This window comes from Tursiops truncatus, chromosome 5 (assembly GCF_011762595.2).
Source record: "Tursiops truncatus isolate mTurTru1 chromosome 5, mTurTru1.mat.Y, whole genome shotgun sequence".
Classification (NCBI taxonomy): Eukaryota; Metazoa; Chordata; class Mammalia; order Artiodactyla; family Delphinidae; genus Tursiops; species Tursiops truncatus.
Genome location: NC_047038.1, coordinates 133,394,535 through 133,416,873, shown reverse-complemented (window position 1 = coordinate 133,416,873; position 22,339 = coordinate 133,394,535). Strand labels below are relative to the sequence as shown.

Sequence of the window (22,339 nt, the reverse complement as noted above, 5' to 3'; positions counted from 1 at the left end):
ATATGCATAACATTTTAGAAAAAAGATTAAAAAATCTTGTGCTGTTTATCAAAATCAAATCCAAGAAGCACCTCTGGAAAAGTAAAGACCAGAAAATCTTCTCTTTCATAAAGGGAATGAATACACTGGCAAAAATTGTCATAATCAACTTATTCAGAACTCTGGAAATAGACAAAGGCTCACACCAGCGCACACAGCATTACTGGAAAAACTGGCTGAATTTCAGCAAGGACAGCGAGGTTGGTGGCTTCCCTCTCTTCAGAGCTGCATGGAAGCCTTGGACCACCAGCTTCGTAACTCTGCTAGCAGAAGAACGGGTTTGAAGCTCCTCCAAGACCCCATCCTCAGAGAATCATCACAATCTGACCTACATGGCAGCTCCCTGAAAATTTCCATTTTCATGAATTCTTTTTATTTGAGCAAGACTTAGAGTTGAGTCCATACGTTTCTGACTCCATACGTTTCTGACTCCATATGTTTCTAACTTTACCTATATTCACACCATGTGCATTTCTGTTAAAAATAGCTTCCCTCTAACTGATACTCACTACAGATTAATCACAATCAAAAAAATGACTATGGAGCTATTGAATATGGACCTCAAAATAATGAAAATGTTCTCCCAGTCAAGAAAGAGAGAGACAGAGAGAAGAAGAGAGAGAAAAAGAAACGGGGGAGAAGAAGAAGAATGAGAATAAGGAGGAGGAGAAGCAGAAGGGGGCTGGGGAGGAAAGGGGAGGGAGCTTCGGGGGAGAGGGGGAAGAGGAGGTGGGTCAGGAGAGGAGATGTATGTTCTGGCCATCAGATTATTTAGCTGATGAATAATATTGTCTTAATGATTATCAAATGAAATAAAATTCCTCCATATCATATTATATGAGATTGATCATACCACACTTCTGCAGCTCCCAGGGGCATCTCATGGACTTACAGGAAAAGCCTCATGCCCTGCACGATAGGGGAGAATTTGGAGATTAAACCCTAACAAGGACGTCACTGAGTGACACCAATTTGTGATAGCATCCCTTGCATCACCACGGGCTACCATTAGAAACAGGGCTCCTGGGTGAGCACTTAGGCTAGAGAACAGAAACACCAAACAGCAAGGCCACGCTGTCCCTCAGGTTAACATTAACGCAGGGAGTTGACACACAGCTGGGTATAATATGAGAAAAAGCCAAACCTCTGCAGAAATCAGTTCAGGATGATTAGAGTTAAAGAAATTTTGAGAAAAACTATGAGCCAAAAATAATTCTTGACAACCTGAAATGTAATAGTAAGATACCTAATGAGCACAAGGCAGACAATCGCACAGGACGTGCATGTACCAGGAAGACTCCTCACAAGCAGAACAGACCAGGGAGACCAAATCGGAACAGAGATGAATCCCCTCATGGGACAAGAATAACTGGAAATAATCATAAAAACCCAAAGTATTATCTCATATTTGTAATTATGTTTAAATTCATTTATGCCAAACTGCACATAGATCTTTTAAAGTCTATTTTCAAATAATACTTTTTAAATTATTCGTAAAACTTGAAATAAACTTTTCCATGTGTTTTCCTGTATAGCTACCTAGAAAGCTTGGCCCTTCCCAATCTACTATAATCCAGATTCCTTCACCGAACGATGTGAAAATTTTCCAAGAATATAATCTTGAGAATGTTTATTAAAGTATCTTATTTTGCTATCTGTGTTATTCTGTAATATGAAATCCTTTTAATGTAGATATGCTCTAAATTAACATATTGTGTGATCCCTTCTAATCTACATATCATTTCTTATTTTTTCCTCTTTCTTCCAAGTAGAAGCAAAATCTTCCAGCCTCAATATATTTCAATACACAACTTTATAATCACCTTTTCAAACAGCATTTCTGAATAAGCAAGATTGTCTCACCACTTTGCATGAAGCATGGATTGTATCACTATACTTATTATAAAACTCAATAAATATTTATTGAGCACTTAAATATGTCAGGCACCGTGATAAATAATTTAAATAAATTATCAGATTTTATCCTTTAAGCAACCTTTTTAAAATGCACTACTATTAGCCCCATTTTATATATATGAAAACTGGAATATGCTGATGTTAAGCTTGGGCTCATCTGAGGTCACCAACTGCTATGGTCTGGATGTTTGTGTGCCCCACCCAAAGTTCATCTGTTGAAATACTAAAGCCTAATGTGATAGCGGGCCTTTGGGGGGTGATTAGGTTGTGAGGGTGGGGCCCTTAAGAACAGGATTAGTGCCCTTATCCTACAGAGATTTGAGGACATGGGAGAAGATTCTGGCTATTAATCGAGAGGGTGGCCATCACCCAGAATATTAATGTGCTGGCACCTTGATCTTGGACTTAGCCCTAGAACTGTGAGAAATACATTTTTGTTGTTTATACCACCAAGACTTAGTCTTTTGTTATAGCAGTCCAACAGAGTAAGACACCAACCAAAGTAAGGGATCAGAGATTGGCATCCAAACAAATGGTCAGACTCCAGAACTGAACCCTTGTTATTATGCAATTCTTAACCCATCTTCATCTTTCCTGATTCTCCATTATTTTAGCCAAACACAAAACTTACCTTTTGAGTTTTTTTTTTTAATATGGATACATCAATCCTATGCCTTACCTCCATCCTGATTCAGCATTTCTAATCTTTTAATCTTTCATTTTCTCAGCATTTTTCCAATCTTAAGTAGATTAAACTGTGTGATTTTGATGCTCAGCCATGGTTGAGAGTTATGTCCTTATGTAACAGATGCTCCCTGAATTTGGGGACAAAATCTTGCACTTATTTGGAACCCCCATTTTACACCTTTATAATCTTGCTGCCAATAGATTCTCCATAAATATTTCTTCAGTGATTTAATCTTTATGAATCTCTACACCATTAAAAAGTTGCCTCAGGGCACTAATGTCTGGAAATTCAATAGAAAAAACCTAAAACCATTTATTTTGTTGAGTTGACTACCTATATTATTTTCAAAGCAGTACAAAAGAGAACTGTGGAAAAAAGGAAAATCTATAGCACACTTCTAAAATTTTGAAAATTGTATGGCTACTACTAATTGACTATAATCAGTGGTGTAAGAGTAATAATCACAATGTTTAACAACCTATAGAGGACAGGCACTGATCAGTCAGAATGTATAAGGCAGTAAACATCAGGTATGACTACACCAGAATAAAACAGCTGAATTTTAGGCCTGTATTTACCCACAGGCATTTGTTATGATCCAAAAGATAAATCCCATCCATTAGAAAATGGTAAATTTCAAATTTAAGTTTATTTTCCTATTTCATATTATGTTCTTATTCATAGTTTTAAATTACATGGTCCCAGTATTACTATACTTTAAATGAGGTTTTCTATGTAATACACATTGCTTTGACATACACTGACATTAATTTCCTTTCTAATTCTGATTATGCTAGTATGCTTTTACTTTGTAATACTGTGAAAGCTATTTTCCTAGCTTTATATGTGTACAAAATATATTTTCATAAAATAGCAATAAAAGTAATTTTAGCAAGCATCTACATATTGAAATTCACAAAAATGCCATTATCTCATAATTTATGTGATTTTCTAAAAATTATGGAAGATTCTCACTAGTCTATTTTCTTAGATATTTAATCTATCATCAATAAAAAGCACAGTGAAGTATAAAATTAAATAATCTAAATCCGATTTGGTATAGTCATTACTTTTAATACCATTTTTTCCTAAAGTAAAGAATTTCATGTATCAATTTAAAGAAATACAATAGAAAAGTAAACTAATATGAATTGAAATTTTTTTTCCAAATTGATAAGCAAACAAAAAGTCAAGCAACTGCATTCTTTGGTAGAAAACCAAAATTATGAAAACTAAGTGCAACAATATTATTTGATGGTATATGTAAATAGACTAATTATATTTTATTTCACTTGAGAAAATGACCCTGGCAAAAGTTTCCATTAATATAATAGTAATAAAAATAAGTAAAAATATCAACACTTTTATGGAACAACTCTTCAAAATGTTTTACATATATGCAGAGTCAGATCTGCCCGGAAGCTGACAGAGTTTAAGTTTCAGAGCCCCTCATCTGTACAAGCCCTTTCCAAGGGCCTGGAATGTGTTTATATGGTCATATATTTCTGTAAAATTTAGAAATATATTTATAATTTTCTGTGACTTCTTTTCTTATTTTAATTAATATCCTATTTTATAGCTAATTGTTATTTATAATTTGTATCCTGTTTCTTAAATAGAATACCTTCAAAATGTAGGTACTTTAAAACATCAAGATCTATATAATTTTGAAATATAGTAATTAACCATATTATTTATATTTTGACAATATGTTTTACACACAAAGAAACAGAAGTCAGAAGAGTTAACTTTTCTGTGGAGGCTAATAAGTTAATGATACAATATTCAGAACTAGGCTGTCTGGCTCTGCTTCTGAAGGTCCACACTTACAGACCGAGGTGTTTACATGGATGGATCTCCAAGCTCAATGTCACATATATATAGAATGCAGTATGGCTCAATTTACATAAAGTTCAAAACAGGCAAAAATAAACTGCATGTTTTAGAGACAAATACATTTATGGTAAGAATAAAAAGAACTGGTTAACATATGACTCATGGTAGGAGTTATATCTAGAGTAGAAGGAAAATATAGTGGGGAAGAGCCTACAAGGGCTTCAAGTGTGTTTGTCATGTTACAGTCTTAAATGAGTATTGAGTCTATAATTATTCACATATTATTTTACTTTAAATTGTACGTATCTTATAGATACCCTCAGGCATGGGTAATATTGAAATATAAAAAGAAATTCAATAAAAAATCTGCTAGACATTAAATTGTGTATCTCGAAGTACATAGCTTCCCCTAAGTATATATATCAATAGAAATCTCAAAGTCTCTTTCTCATTACTTTAAATAGACTGGAATTGCACTTCTTAATTTAATGGAATAAAAATAAAACATTTAAACTATATTTTTGTGTATTTCAAAAGAGAATAAATCCTTATTTTGGTTTTCTTAAAAATATTTATAACATAGTAACCAAAGGTACCCAGAATCCTGGTAACTTTTATGAAATTGGTTAATTAATGACATGTATTACAGAGTTCTGGCTCCATTTTAGGATAGATAGATGGAAAGAGTGTTATCCAAACAAGAAGAAGCTGGGCAATCTGAAAAATCACCCTGTTCTTGAACCTATTAGTGTGCTGACTTTGAAAGGCAATAATGAAAGTAAAATGTAAGGAAAGCTGGAGTGAGCCTCCAGACAGACAAGACACAGGCAATCACTCACGTCTAACACAGCACTGGAAGGAAACAAGGAGGCCGTTCAAACAGGTACAAGATATCAACTAACTTCTTAAGGAACTGCTAAAAGTTGAGCAGCCACAGTTGAGAGAGTACAGAGCCCTGAGAGCACAGACACCGGCAGCCCCTTCTCCATGGACCCCACTGTTTGCTTCTGAAAAGTCTGGGGGCAGGAGAGAGCTGAGAAAGCATCCCTCAGGTAATGGCGCTGCTGAGGGAGAAAACAATTCTTACCTGGATCCTTCTCCCCAGTGGAGCAAAGTCTTAAGCTGCTGAAAAAAAAAGGCAGCAAATCCTGTCAGTTTCAGTGGGTGAAAACTGACAGAGCTTGGGAAAAGGAGAGAAGCAAGAAATCCTCCTAGTTTCAGAAAATTAAAGATCCTTTACCACTGGAGGCAGGGCAGCATCATGGAGAAAACCTGGCTCAAAAGACTCAACTCAGAAAACCTGGCTCAAGAGACACATGAGCTGCCTAAGGCTGATGCTGAATGAGGAAAATGTAGAAAGCTTTGTTCCTCACCACCCAGGCTAGCGAGGATCAAGAAACCAGCAACAGCAGACTAACAGAGGGACGAGAGAATGGAGAGACAAAGGTGCAGGCTCACAGGGAACACCTAAAACTGAGGGTGGACGAAGCACCACCTGAAAGATGCTCAGATACCCCATCAGTCTGGTTCTTACCCTAACCACAAGGTGACACTGAAGAAACCGAGGCTGGCGGTGCATTGAAGGTAATCACAGCAACCAATAAAACTAAAGCACAGCACAGCTCCTCATTAAAGGCCAAGCAGAGAAAGAGGCATGCTTATTTCCAGACATAAATACTATCGACCTTGGTCTCTGCTACCCTATACAGAGCATGTACATTTCAATGAAAAGTTATGAGACATATAAAATAGAAAAGAAAAATAATCCGCTGTTGAGAGACAAAACAAACAGACAGAGGATTTAAAATAACTATGATTAATATGTTACAAGCTCCAGTGGAAAGACTTGAAGACATTCATGAATAGATGGGTCATTTCAGCAGAGAAATGGAAACAATAAGCAAATGGCAAAGGGCATGCTGGAAATAAATGTACCCTCCCCACAGTAACAGAGATGAAGCATGACTCTGACAGGCTCATCAGTAGGTCTGACACATCCAAGGAAGGCCTCGGTGAACTTGAACATAGGTCAATAGACAGTACTCGGATGGAAACAAAAGAGGAAATTATTGAAAACAATTTTTAAAGAACAGAGTATCCAAGGCATGTAGGCCGATATTAGTCCAAAATATATTTAATTGAAATAACGGAAGGAAAAGGGAGAGAATGGGGAGAAAACATTTGAAAATGAATGGTCTAGAATTTTCCACAAATAAGAATTGTAAAACAATCTAGAAATATATTCATACTGCTGAAGACCAAAGGTAAAGAGAAGTATTAAAGTCTGTCAGAGAAAAGTACATAATCATCTGCAGGAAATGGAAAGTCTCCCAGGTTTCTGAGACCAGGTATAACCAGAGTAAAGGTATCACCATGCCTGAAAAAAATTATTTATCATTTAGAGGAGTGAATGTCTACCAAAGAGGTTAAGAAAAATCAGAGAAGGGAGGTAACAATGTCAAATCTCCAGCATAAAGCATGCTTTTCCTGGCTAGGAGAAGTTGGATCACACAGTTTTCTATAGCTTTATTGTAAAAATTAATAAATCAATTAATTGTATGAGCATATATAAATAACAAGTAAATACAACTTTTTTACAAAAACAGATTTTGATGCTACTACCATTTTATCAGTGATAAAACTAACCATTTCTTGATATTTGTACTCAAATAATATTCATTTCTGATGATTTTCTTTTCAATAGCATTTGCTTCTTACTTTCAACGTAATTTCGATCATTATCTTTCCAATATCTTCTTAGGTAGATTTTACTATTCCGTTAAATTGAGTTTAATATTCATTGATAGATATTTTAAATATCAGGGATTAAACTGGCAAATAATATTATGCAAAACCCACTCAGCATTACTACCATGAATCAACAGTCTTCAATCAGAACTCTGGGACCCTGAAGAAAGCAAGCACATCATTCAGGGACTAATCAAGAGTCAGGAACCACACGGTAATTTATTTAAGGGTGATTTGCAGCAGAGAGGTGATGTGTCAATAACTAGTACATCAAATTTTAATGTCTCTCAAGAAAAATGCCAATGTGGAAAAGGAAATGTCGGCTATCTGGTCTACTGCAAGCCACATGATTTGCACTACACACATTTTCTATTCTAATCATTTGCCAGTAATAAGGGAAAAGAAAGAGATAATGCGCAGAGAATTCAAAAGTATCTTAAAGCTGGTTACATCAGTGTTTTCAATTGCTGAAAACTCACCAAGCTGTAAACCTAAGGTTTATACACCTGTCTTTATCATTTTTATATTTCAATAAAAACTTAAAATAAGCCATACATGTTGCAAAGTTTAATTTCTGATGACGTAGCTTGTACATGGCAATCCACAGAATCCATGTATTTAGCCCTACTGACACACTTATTTCTTTATGTTGTAATTGCCTATTTAACTGCAATGACTCTGAATTGAAAATAATCCTGTTTCCAGGCTCTAAATAAAGGTTTTTTCAAAAGAAATAATTGAAGAATGAGCTTAGTTTGGAAGTAAAGACTTGTCAATCATTCAAAATGTTTTCTCTATGACTTCTTACAGGTTCCTAGTTTCTCTCTAAATGAAGGTAATTGTCATTATAAATGCAATCAGAAAGCTGATTCCAACAGTACTAATTACTTTATGTCAAAAATCAAATGCCCCCCATTTCATTCACTAAGCTCTTTTTAAAAAAAATGATATATATTTGACTTCTATTACTTTCAAGTGTACAGCATAGGAATTTAACATCTTTATAGATTACACTTCATGCAAAGTTATTATAAAACATTGACTATATTCCTTGTGCTGTACATTAGATCTCTGTAACTTATTTATTTTATACATAGTAGCTGGTACCCCTTAATCCTCTTCACCCATTTTGCCCCTTCCCCCATCCCTCTTTCCTCTGGAAACCACCAGTCTGTTCTCTGTATCTGTGAGTCTGTTTCTGCTTTGTTACATTTGTTCCTTTATTTTATTTTTTTAGATTTCACAAATAAGTGAAATCATGCCCTTCAATGAAATTTAGTTAAGGGACCCAATCTTGCCCCCAAACTGAAAACTGAACCCTCTTCACCCTTCAAGGGAGAATCATTCCCTGTCTTAGAAGACAGGTCTTTCCAACAGCACTGTTAACAAATGAATCACCTTTTGTGGTAGACAGATTTCACTGATGGTCTCAATTAATTCTTTTCCAAGCCATGCCATTTGCTTTGTAACTTTCTAGTCTTCCCTTTGACTGTGGACTTTTCTATATCACATGCTCTGGCCAAAGTGATGTTAGCAAATGTGCTGCAAGCAGAGAAGTGAAGAAAGAAAAGTGCACCTCCTTTTGCCCTGTTCATGACACGGCCTGCTCTCTCTTGTATCCTCACCATCAGCATGAGAACGAGTGCTCACCAGCCTGGTGGCAGGTGAGAGTCCACGGGAAGCAGAGCCGCATCATCTCGGCTGAAGCTACCAGAGGCTAGTCAGTTCAAAGCATACCCTGGAGCTTATTACACAGGAGTACACCCAGCCAAACCAGCCCGGTTCAATCCAGAGCAGCAGGCACTCCAAGCTGACCCAAAACCTGGCAAAAAGATAATGAATGGTTGTGATTTTAAGTCACTAAATTTTGGAGTAATGTGTCATGGAGCAGTATCTATGTACTATAACTTTCTACCTCTGGCTAAAGTTTTCTCTCTCCATGATTTTTAAAATTTTTTTTAAAATTTTGTTTTGTTTTCTTAAGAAATAATATTCATAGCACTTCACTGGAGCTACTGCTCAGGCAAACTAAACTGAGAATCAAAAAGAGCACTAAGGGCTTCCCTGGTGGCGCAGTGGTTGAGAGTCCGCCTGCCGATGCAGGGTACATGGGTTCATGCCGCGGAGCGGCTAGGCCCGTGAGCCATGGCCGCTGAGCCTGTGCGTCCGGAGCCTGTTCTCCGCAACGGGAGAGACCGCAACAGTGAGAGGCCCGCGTACCGCAAAAAGAAAAGAAAAGAAAAGAAAAGAGCACTGAGTGAGGTGGTCACTTCGATTTCTCAATAGCTAGAGACCATTTTTCTTCATACCAGCAAGAGACATTGTGAATCCAAACTGCATTACAACTAAAATACAGAGTATTACGTACCATGAACTTTTACTTGGGAAGAGTTAAAAGCTTAAATTTAGGGCTTCCCTGGTGGCGCAGTGGTTGAGAGTCCGCCTGTAGATGAAGGGCACACGGGTTCGTGCCCCGGTCCGGGAAAATCCCACACGCCGCGGAGCGGCTGGGCCTGTGAGCCATGGCCGCTGAGCCTGCGCGGCCGGAACCACGCCCGCTGAGCCTGCGCGGCCGGAGCCACGCCCGCTGAGCCTGCGTGTCCAGAGCCACGCCCGCTGAGCCTGCGCGGCCGGAGCCGCGTACGGAGCCTGCGCGTCCAGAGCCTGTGCTCCGCAACACGAGAGGCCTCAGCAGTGAGAGGCCCGCGTACCGTAAAAAAAAAAAAAAAAAAGCTTAAATTTAAAAGCTACAAATGTTGAGTCCACCAAATGATATAATTGGTAAACAGTAAGAATTATATTTTCTTAATTGTTTTTGGACCTAGAAATTATCATACTAAGTGAAGTAAATCAGACAAAGACAAATATTATATGATATCACTTAATGCAGAACCTTAAAGACGATACAAATGAACTTATATACAAAACAGAAACAGACTACAGGCAAGAAAACAAACTTCTTTTACCAAAGGGGAAAGGCATGGGTGGGGGGACAGGGGATAAATTATGAGTTTGGAATTAACATATATGCACTATTATATATAAAATAGATAACCAATAAGATCCTATTGTATAGCACAGGGAACTATATTCAATATATTGTAATAACTTGTAATGGAAAAGAATCTGAAAAATTATATATATATATATATGTATAAATCTCCTCTTAACTAATCACAAAGAAAAAGATATAATTGATGTTGAGGACCTGAATAAAGCCAGCTGATTTTTGTTCTGCTCCTAAACTTAAATAATTTTCAACTCTCCTATTCAATGTTTGCATATGTATATGAAGCACTTTGCTGTACACCTGAAATTAACACAGCACTGTAAATTAACTAAAGTCAATAAAATAATAAAAGAAAAGAAAAATTAAAAGAAAATAAAAGGCAGCATCCTCTGGGTGCTTGTCATTGACAAAAAGAAAAAGAATTAAACGTACAATAGGAGTGGTCTGATTTCCACATTAAGAGACATTGTTTCAAGGTTTAAATAAAAGGTTTTGAAAATCATTTGGAAATGTTTTACAATAAAATAGGTGCTAATTCAATAAATGTAGGCTTACTGACTGTTTCACTAAGTGTGCATGAACCCACAGGTTGTTATTAAGGAATATAATAAGTTTGATGACTTTGTCAATTAAGCAATAATGATGAACAGCTGCACAAAATCAGTCTCCTGCTCTGGATCATTCCAAGAATTTGGGGAAAGAGCCAGTGACTTGATGAATAGTGAAAAAATATAGTTTATATGAGAACTGTATTATAAAATATCATGAATATTTTTTCTGTGTGCAGCTAGATGATACCCCTGGTGTTGGCTCAGCTGTCTTTGATGAGTCAGGAGACAATTAGGAGTATTGTTCTGCTAATTGCATATAACACAGCTAAAACATATATCATATTCCAACACAATGACTCTTTTATATTTATTCTCTCTGTTTCAGAGATAAGAATAAATAGGAATTTTAAAAAATGAAGAACTTTAAAACCTTCTCTAAGGCAATTTATTTTTTCAGGAAATGTTTACTGGGCACCTCTTCTTTACCAGCCACTGTGAATCTCAAACAAAGACTGCATGACTCTCCTTTCGGATGTCTAATGGTAAGAAATTATTTCCTTTTAACTGATCACAAAAAAAGAGATACAATTGATGTTAAAGATCTGAAAAAAGCCAGCTGATTTTTATCTGCTCCCAATCTTAAATAATTTTCAACTCTCCAATTCAAAGTATGCTTAGGTAGAACAAAAGATATTCACAGTATTTACAGCAGAACAATTATTTATCATCTTTCAATGTTTGTTTTTCTTTCTACCTATTTCTGTTTCCTTCAGCTCTGCTGGATGATAATGTATATCCACACGTGTATTATACTTTTCCCGTGAAAACTGAGCTTCTTAGACAAGACTTGCTGTTGCTTGTGTTAACTTTACAACACTTCATCCAATTATTTATTTAGGTCATCAAATTTTTGAAAAGTAAAGACGTGGATTTGAAACACAGCTTTGTCATGGATTGGTTTCAAGAAACTGGAGAAAGTTATTTCATCTCTCTAGGCTTCGATTTCCAAATATACAACATGGGAATTGAAATATTTGCTTACTTTACCTCACAAATAGATGTAAGGAGCAAATAAAATGCACTTTTGGAAAGCACTTTGCAGTTAGAATAAAATGTGAGACATATTCTCTTAATCATAAGGAATTAATAGTTTGTACATCTGATTTTGTGGAGATTTCTAAATGGGAATAAACTTGTTAAAGTTACAAGGACTAACATTTTATAATTACTTCTAACAGTTCATCCCCTCATCATCAATCACTATATTTTTCATGTAGTTGGTAAGATGTTCTGGAGTTCTTTAGAAGTGGAGCTGAATATTCTTTCTTCCTCAGGGAAGGACTGCTTCACTAAGGGTTCCTTTTCTCTGGGCCACATGGGGTCAGATAGCTTCATTGTTCAGATGATAGTTTTACACTCAGAGAAAAATGGGAAAGAAAAGAGTAACTGAAAATAAGGCTATATTCACAATTTGGAAATTTTCTACACTTTTCTAAAATCATGAAAACGATAAAGTCATGACTATGAGTCCTAAAAGAGTAATCTAATAGGTTTCTAGAGTGAATGTATTAGAATGCCTTTCTAATAAATCGTAAATACATATCCCTTAAAAATATTTTATACCTCAGGCTAACATACATGGGGGAAAAGACGTGTGGCACAATAAAAGAAAATGTTGTAAGAGAGTTTCATTTTTTTTAATTAATTTTTATTGGAATATAAACAATGTGTCAGTTTCTGCTGTACAGCAAAGTGATTCAGTGATACATGTACATGTATCTATTCTTTTTCAAATTCTTTTCCCACTTAGATTATTACAGAGTATTGAGCAGAGTTCCCTGTGCTATACAATAGGTCCTTTTTGGTTATTTATCTTATATATAGTAGTGTGTATATGTCAATCCCAATCTCCCAATTTATCCTTCCCTACCCCCTACTTTCCCCCTTAGTAACCATAAGTTTGTTGTCTACATCTGTGACTCTATTTCTGTTCTGTAAACAGGTTCATTTGTACCATATTTTAGATTCCACATATAAGTGGTAACATATGACATTTAGGTTTCTTCCATGTCCTAGCTATTGTAAATAGTGCTGCAATGAACATGGGAAGAGTTTTAAATTTTATATCAAAAAATAATATCTGATTGCTTCCCCAGGCTTGTCTCCTGCCATCAGGTTCTGTCAAGAGAGGCCACTTTCAGTGCTTCCCTGGTGGCGCGGTGGTTGAGAGTCCGCCTGCCGATGCAGGGGACATGGGTTCGTGCCCCGGTCCGGGAAGATCCCACATGCCGCGGAGCGGCTGGGCCCGTGAACCATGGCCGCTGGGCCTGCGTGTCCAAAGCCTGTGCTCCGCAACGGGAGAGGCCACAACAGTGAGAGGCCCGCGTACCGCAAAAAAAAAAAAAAAAAATGAGAGGCCACTTTCAGACCCTCCAGCAGCCCAGCATCCTTCCTCCCACATTGTGGCCCTCATCGCCGTTGCCAGGCATACACTTTGCAGAATATCACGTATGTATCCTTGAGATATTACATTAGTCTCCTGTTGGATAACATAAATTAGGTCCCCTTTGTACAATTTATCATATTACTCTAAACTCTTTTATTCTTAGTTTTGAGTATAGTTGTTATTAGCTTTTAATTTTTGTGTGACTATTTGTTAATCTACTATCTCCACAGTCTTACCTATGAAGGCAGGTACCGTGTAGTTCACTATGGAACCTACAGCGTTTAGCACAGTGCCTGGCAGATAGGAAGTGTGTGATGGGCATTTGAACGAGTTAATTTCAAAAATGAGGAATTAATGAATTATAACCACTCAAAGCTCACAGGCATTTAGTTTGAAAATTATTTCTTAGAAACAACACTTTAAAAATACATAATGCTGAAAAGTTTAATTTTACCTTTCACTAGAGCTATATGCAGTGCTATATCATTAAATGTTGCCAATTAGATTTACCAGGCATCCTTAGATAACATTTCTCTGGATGTTTGAGTTTATTTGTATTATTATATCATGCTATGCTGTAGCATTCCAGTTTTAAACTAACAATTACACTGAAACACTTACTAATTTCATTGGATTACATAGCAAAGTTTTTATTTAAAGATGTTATCGAAATTAGATTCAACCTTGATACATCATGCAGTTAGTTTGCTGGATGAAATCAGTTACAGCTGTCAAAAACTGTGAATGGTCGGATATTTTTTCCTACATACAAGCTGATAAGTAAGCCTGCTACAGTTTCGTGAATGCTGGCAGAAGACGAGATATTCCTGGATCAGAGACAAAGGGCTTTATTACTCATGGTACAGCAAGTGGCACGAGCTTTGGACTTGTATCGGGTCCCTCTGTCCCCTAAGTCCAATGGGAGCCTGGTGAATGCTGAAGACAGTAAACAAACCTGCAGTCTACTTTACAGAGAGGCACTATTTCTGTCTTCAGAGACTGTATCCTTACAAACATAGTCCAGAACACAAACGGTCAGTGCCTCTGCTCACAGACATGCAAAAATATAATACATCCATGGACGACTGTTTCCTAGCGTATTCTTCTCCTATTGATGCAAATCTTGCAGATTACATTTTGAAATAATCATTTTATTCATTTTATCAGGGCAGTACGTGTATGTGTCAGAAAAGTTTGATTTCGATAGGTAAATTTATGCTCACTAAATATTATACCAATTAAAAATATACTTGTTTATTGAAACTCTTCTTGCTAATAAAACAATGGATAACAATCTGAGGTTTTAAAAATATTAAATGTGTGGTTTCTCCTCTTTTGGGTTGTATTTCTAGGTTCAATTATGTTGCACAATTTAAAAGTGATCCTTTCGATGTGTAAGAATTATGTGTAGTCCAATCTCAAAACTCTAGCTTTATTATAGAATCCTTAAGGTGGCAGCAGTGATAAAGACGTTAGTCAGAGGTGTATATCACATATAACATCCCAAGTCAGTTATATCCTTTTTCCATTCCCAACATGTGCTGCTGGTTTCAGAAGAAACCTGATTCTATCCATGTTATAACCCAACTTTGCTTTAAAAATGGAGACATCTGAGGTGATTGCATGACTGAGGTCATTAACTAGAATTCATGTTTCTGAAATCTAGTGTAGTATTGCTCTAAACAAGAGAGAGGGGAGGGCCATTTCCGTGGCGACAACTCTGCTCCTCCCATGGAAACCTACACGAGACATCACAGGAGGAGCAGGAAACCCAGGATTCGGCACAAATCTCCTTCTTGAAATGATTAGAGAGTTGCCTACACACTAATATGGAATTATTAACATATTAAATTGATTTCCTCTCTAATATACTTCATTTATATTTTGGTTGTGAATTATGTTTTTCTCATTTCTGTCTGCTAAATTCAGGTGCAGATATAGTAAGAACGGATTTGATTTTCTCTAACCCCTTTTCTCATGCATAAGACAAAATAGGCACCCTATTTAAATTTAATGTTATAAAAGGAAGATATAGAATTGTAAGATAATTCAGCATACTTATTCTGTGAAGGAATAAGCTGAAACAGAAGATCTAAATAATTTTCCCAAGGTCTCAGAGCAGGTGGCATCAAGAAATAAAAATATGTAAATAAAACTTCCTAAACCTGTTGATTATATTTCATTCATCATCTTAAGGTCTTCTTTGTTTGTAATTTAAACATTAATACTCTATCAAGAAAATTGAGATATCTGTATTTCCTTTATCTATTTTTTTAAGACCCCTGCCTGTCACAGAATATGTGACAGCCATTCTCATTGACCTAGCTGAGGATGGTGTTTTTGGACAAGAAGATATAGATAAACTACCTCCTCTGGAGCATCAGACGGGATAATGGACCCCAAGTGAAGGCCAGGGGCCACTCAAGGTGCTGACTGAGAACAGTGCTTTGGACCAGAAAAGCCTTGATGCCAGGTGTGGTGGGTTTTCAGCCAAAGGTGAAACAGCAGCAGAAACACCCCCAGGACAAATGGTGGGAGCAGAGTCTACAGATGGGACAGAGAGATAGAGGAGGGGTGTCTGGGACTCTTGGGGGTACCATGACCAGCCCGAGATGCCTGTGACCCTGGGTTAGGGAAGATGGTACCCATATACGAGGAGGTAAATGTCTCCTCATAGCTCTCTTTGAGGCTCACGAAGTGGGATGCCTCATGAGAAGGGGACCCTGCACGTAAACCCGGTGCAGGTGAGGCAGGTTTGAGAAGAAGTGAAAGGCACGGTGTACCAGGCAGTGCAGGGTGCTGGGTGCCAGGTGTGAATCACCTTACTGCATCCTCACAAGGTCCCGGGTGGTGGGCAGGATGATCCCATTTTACAGATGAGAAAACTGAGGCTCAGAGAGGCGAGTTCCTGCTGCTAGGAAGTGTCAGAGCCCAGAGCATGAGCCAACCTTGCCTGCTTGTCTTGGTCCCTTTTCCTAAGGCACTCAGCTACAGCCGGTGCCTGCTGTTGGAAGACCATGGGTGCAGTAAGAAGAGCACCAGACGGAAGTGACATTGTAGCGGATCTGAGAGAGGATGTGGGAATGGGTTCCTGATGCAGCTGAAAAGGTGGGCACACGCGCAAGGTGTGAGGAGGATAGCAGCCTCCCGGCTGTTGGGGGACTAGGGGCGAGAAGCGGGGCACCTGGGGAAATCTCGGCCTGACCTTCCCGTGGAAGCTGGATTACCCACTTATCCAGGAAGCAGGAAGGAAGTGATTTTCCGTTTCTTCTCAGCACTGGTGAAACACCAGGTGGTTGATAAGTGGGATGAAGGAGAAATGGGGTGACAGAAAGAGACATCTTTTCTTCAGTGACCAGGGACAGGCTGCCTCACCTCGGAATCGCACTAATCAGTCCCGTGGTGCTGCGATCACCCACCACCCATATAGCAACATACAATGTGAGGTGCTGGGGGGCAGCCACTGGGTCCTGTACACAGGTCACAACACACCACGGGAGTCAGGGGACCAACTGAACTGTCTTACGTGCATGGTCTGTCTTTCCATTACGGTGTGAACTCCAGGTGGGCAGGAATGGTATCTTTTTTTGAAGCTGTGATCTTAGATCAGATTTTCCCAGAAACAGCCTCTGAGGCTCGCTTGGGATGGTTCTGGGGAGCAATACCTCTGTGAGAATCAAGACTGGGCAGAAGGAGAGGGTGGGCTGAGATGTTATCATAACAGAGCCCTCAGCCCACCCACGGGGATCTGGGAACGTTCTCGGTTGTCCCCAGAAGCAAGGGATATCTATTTGTATTTCTTTAAATTTCTTCTTTAATCTTTTATGTGTTTATCTCACTAATATTTGTTTATAACTTAGTATATACACTATCACAGTAACTATAGCCTCTAGTTCTCATTAACTAAAATCTAGCAACATGTGATATATTTTCACTTACTCATGACTTTTTCTACTCCCATTGTAATATTATGAAACACCTACTAGGGAATAAACACCATTCAAGCACTGTGTATATAACAGGGAACCAACCAACCAAAATTTGACATCAGGAAGCATAACTACAGCGAGGGGAATCAGAGTAAACACATGAAGAATCTCATCTCCAGTGTAAAATTATGGCAGGGAAACATTATGGTGGGAAACTGACTTTAGATGGAATGGCCATGAAAGTACTCTCTACCAGGGGATGTCTTCCTCACAGAAAGGTTAGACTTGGAAAGAAAGCAGCCATGGGAGGAGCCAGAAAGAGGAGGGAGGTCCCCACAAATGAAAGCTGCAAAGTTCTGAGCTGTTGGAGGTGTCCTTGCAGTGTCGTCATCACTGACTTTGGGGCTGGATGGGGTCACTAGGGGAAACAGAAGAGGGTAAAAGCCTAGATGTCGTGAAAATCTAAAGGTAGTGAGTGATGGGTTAGCTGGCAAACAAGAAGGCTGAGGATCAGCAATACGTGGGAAGGTAGGAGGGAAAAGAGATGCTTCACAGTTGTGTTCCTTCTAATAATTCACAACAGCAAATTCAAATACTAAAGTTGAACTTTAATGTTACTTCCAGATGAAGGAAAACCAATCAAACAATATATACATAAAAGTATTTGGAGTTAAATGGAAATAGTGTATTCATACTTACTAAGGAATGAAAATGTTCTATCCCTACTAACTTTTAGGATAATAACATGTAGTTCAATAACAAAGTGAAAAATGAACAAGGGTTTTCTTCAGTTTCCAAAGTATGTTTTTTCACTAAAGGAAAATAAGATTAGTGGCAGTTTAGAGGGCTAGAAAAGTCAGATTTCTCTACTTCGTCCTTCTCCAGAACTATTCTATGATTATGGTAGATTAGTTTGGTGCTTGAATCCACACTGTTGTGTTCAGCCTTTGTGATATTCAGTAGCCCATAGACTTGTAACATGATTCTCTAGATTCATTTAACAAAGATAAAAGGGTGGAGATGAGAAGTATAGAAGCCACCATGCCTTTCTGAGAGCATGATTTCAATTAGGCATAAAAGGTTATGAAGCTTCAGAGGGAATTATTGCTCATGAATTGATAGGCTGGCTACCATGGGGGTTAGGGATTGGAAGATGTAAGGAAAGGTGTTGAAGTGGGATCTGTAACAGAAACAAGAGTTATGTGATGAAGGCGAATCCCATAAACTCTTGTCCCAGAATTATCATCTCTAAAATTGGGATATGAGTGATAACTACCATGTTACAAGACTAAACATTTTAATTTGTAAAAAATACTTACGAATGTGTTTGCAACACTACAATTTTAATATAAAGGCTTATTGTTGTTTTGTTATTCTAATTTTAAATCACTTAATAATTACAGCTTAAGATTGGATACTGAATTTAAGCAAGCTTGAAGTTAATTGAGGTAGTAAATCTTTTAACCAAGCCTGAGGGGTACAATATCTATTGAACCCAAAATATAATCACAGCATTTTTTGGAAACTGGAACTAATACATTACAATTCACTAATGCAGCACCTAATATAATGTCCCCGACATTTACCGTGGTGGTCTAATCATGTAAGTATCAATACTTAATAGGTGGTCATCCTGATGACGTGAAAAGAAGGGACAGGAGCATGGGAGCTAGAGGACAGAGTGGGAGTGAGGGAGAAGGTCACAGGAAGACCAGAAGCCAAAATCCCTTCAAATATTATCCTTTAAGAAAACATTCAGGTAAATCCATATGCAAAACGTTCTATTTACATTTCAGAAATACTCACCTGAACTTTCCTTTAAAAAGCACATTCTCTTACCATCTTTTAAATTATAAATTACAAGTTTTGTTCCACATGTAACTTTTCTGGAGCATATCTGGTCTGTGAACTGACTAATAGCATAAGTATATAGAGTACAGAAAATATAATGAAGTGTGAAGGTCATGTTTAAAATATTTATTTTCTGCAAAGACTTTGATTGAAACAAACATTATAAGGTATGCAAAACATGAATTCCTAATGCAGTTCAATTATATTTAATATGTCATTGACTAATTAAAACTTGTTTGTGTTTTACTTTTTAATCCTTACAGCACTATATATATATTCCCAAATTATTTTCATGTTTAAAGAAAGAAAATATCTAAACATTTAAATTTAAAAAGTGATATGAGCTTATAACGGATTATTGCTAACAAGAATTGTGCTTCCAATTTACTTGAACTCCCTAAAGAGGGAACTTTACCAAGTGGTTTTATATTAGAAAGCACCAGTCTCTTCTGTCATACTTGACACTCTTCTTTAGTAATTGTTTTATCTCAGAATTATAAAAAATAAATCTAATAAAATTGGCGTGACTATTAAAGCTTAATTATCCTATAGGGATTCTGTTAAAGTTCTCAGTCTTTTTCTATATGAACTCAGAGATCTGATGCTTAACAATTATCTGATTCTGAGACAGTAAGAAGAACTCCTTGAACCTCAGTTTCCTCACCTTTAAAATAAGGTTAGGAAAACATTTCATCTGATTAAATAAGTTTGGGTCAGTTAATGTTCTAGTATACTACCTGTCACAAAATAGGCATTCATTAAACCAGAAGTAACTTAGAAGGAATTTACCAAAGGGGCAAAAGCAAGGATTTTGAAATCAGAACCTTGGAAAGGATTTTGATTCCATTCTATACTTGCTGTATATGTTCACAAGTTAACTGGCCTCATTGATTACTAAGAATAAAAGAATGTTTATGATATATGCATATGAAGATTCTCATAAGGTACAAGTAATCACTTTCATTGTCATTTATAATTATATTCCAACTATCTATTCTCATTAGTAAATCTTCCTCCTAAACTCTGATAGAAAATCATTCCTATATTCCATCCATAATAAAATACACTATATTTAAAATAATTTTATTCTCAGAGACTAAGTATTTGCAATCAACAAAAATTCATCAATCCCTCTTCATCATTTGATGGTTGATAATCCCAAAAATAGTGAAAGAAAACCTTAATTTAAATATAGTACTGTAGACAAGCCCACAGCAAACATCATCCTCAATGGTGAAAAACTGAAAGCATTTCCACTAAGATCAGGAACAAGACAAGGTTGCCCACTCTCACCACTCTTATTCAACATAGTTTTGGAAGTTTTAGCCACAGCAATCAGAGAAGAAAAGGAAATAAAAGGAATCCAAATCGGAAAAGAAGAAGTAAAGCTGTCACTGTTTGCAGATGACATGATCCTATACATAGAGAACCCTAAAGATGCTACCAGAAAACTACTAGAGCTAATCAATGAATTTGGTAAAGTGGCAGGATACAAAATTAATGCACAGAAATCTCTGGCATTCCTATATACTAATGATGAAAAATCTGAAAGTGAAATCAAGAAAACACTCCCATTTACCATTGCAACAAAAAGAATGAAATATCTAGGAATAAACCTACCTAAGGAGACAAAAGACCTGTATGCAGAAAATTATAAGACACTGATGAATGAAATTAAAGATGATACAAATAGATGGAGAGATATACCATGTTCTTGGATTGGAAGAATCAACATTGTGAAAATGACTCTACTACCCAAAGCAATCTATAGATTCAATGCAATCCCTATCAAACTACCACTGGCATTTTTCATAGAACTAGAACAAAAAATTTTGCAATTTGTTTGGAAACACAAAAGACCCCGAATAGCCAAAGCAATCTTGAGAACGAAAGAAGGAACTGGAGGAATCAGGCTCCCTGACTTCAGACTATACTACAAAGCTACAGTTATCAAGACGGTATGGTGCTGGCACAAAAACAGAAAGATCAATGGAACAGGATAGAAAGCCCAGAGATAAACCCATGCACATATGGACACCTTATCTTTGATAAAGGTGGCAGTAATGTACAGTGGAGAAAGGACAGCCTCTTCAATAAGTGGTGCTGGGAAAACGGGACAGCTAGATGTAAAAGTATGAGATTAGATCACTCCCTAACACCATACACAAAAATAAGCTCAAAATGGATTAAAGACCTAAATGTAAGGCCAGAAACTATCAAACTCTTAGAGGAAAACATAGGCAGAACACTCTATGACATAAATCACAGCAAGATCCTTTCTGACCCACCTCCTAGAGTAATGGAAATAAAAACAAAAATAAACAAATGGGACCTAATGAAACTTCAAAGCTTTTGCACAGCAAAGGAAACCATAAACAAGACCAAAAGACAACCCTCAGAATGGGAGAAAATATTTGCAAATGAAGCAACCGACAAAGGATTCATCTCCAAAATTTACAAGCAGCTCATGCAGCTCAATAACAAGAAAACAAACAACCCAATCCAAAAATGGGCAGAAGACCTAAATAGACATTTCTCCAAAGAAGATATACAGACTGCCAACAAACACATGAAAGAATGCTCAACATCATTAATCATTAGAGAAATGCAAATCAAAACTACAATGAGATATCATCTCACACCAGTCAGAATGGCCATCATCAAAAAATCTAGAAACAATAAATGCTGGAGAGGGTGTGGAGAAAAGGGAACACTCTTGCACTGCTGGTGGGAATGTGAATTGGTTCAGCCACTATGGAGAACAGTATGGAGGTTCCTTAAAAAACTACAAATAGAACTACCATATGACCCAGCAATCCCACTACTGGGCATATACCCTGAGAAAACCAAAATTCAAAAAGAGTCATGTACCAAAATGTTCATTGCAGCTCTATTTACAATAGCCCGGAGATGGAAACAACCTAAGTGCCCATCATCGGATGAATGGATAAAGAAGATGTGGCACATATATACAATGGAATATTACTCAGCCATAAAAAGAAACGAAATTGAGCTATTTGTAATGAGGTGGATAGACCTAGAGTCTGTCATACAGAGTGAAGTAAGTCAGAAAGAAAAAGATAAATACCGTATGCTAACACATATATATGGAATTTAAGAAAAAAAATGTCATGAAGAACTTAGGGGTAAAGCAGGAATAAAGACGCAGACCTCCTAGAGAACGGACTTGAGGTTATGGGGAGGGGGAAGGGTGAGCTGTGACAGGGCGAGAGAGTCATGGGCATATACACACTAACAAACGTAGTAAGGTAGATAGCTAGTGGGAAGCAGCCGCATGGCACAGGGATATTGGCTCGGTGCTTT

The 22,339-nt window shown here is 37.3% G+C and overlaps 1 protein-coding gene across 3 annotated transcripts in view; it reads right to left on the bottom strand.

Moving 5' to 3' along the window:
• Nucleotides 1-22,339, bottom strand: part of FSTL5 (follistatin like 5) — a 615,591-nt gene that overhangs the window by 168,943 nt on the left and 424,309 nt on the right. The window lies entirely within an intron of this gene.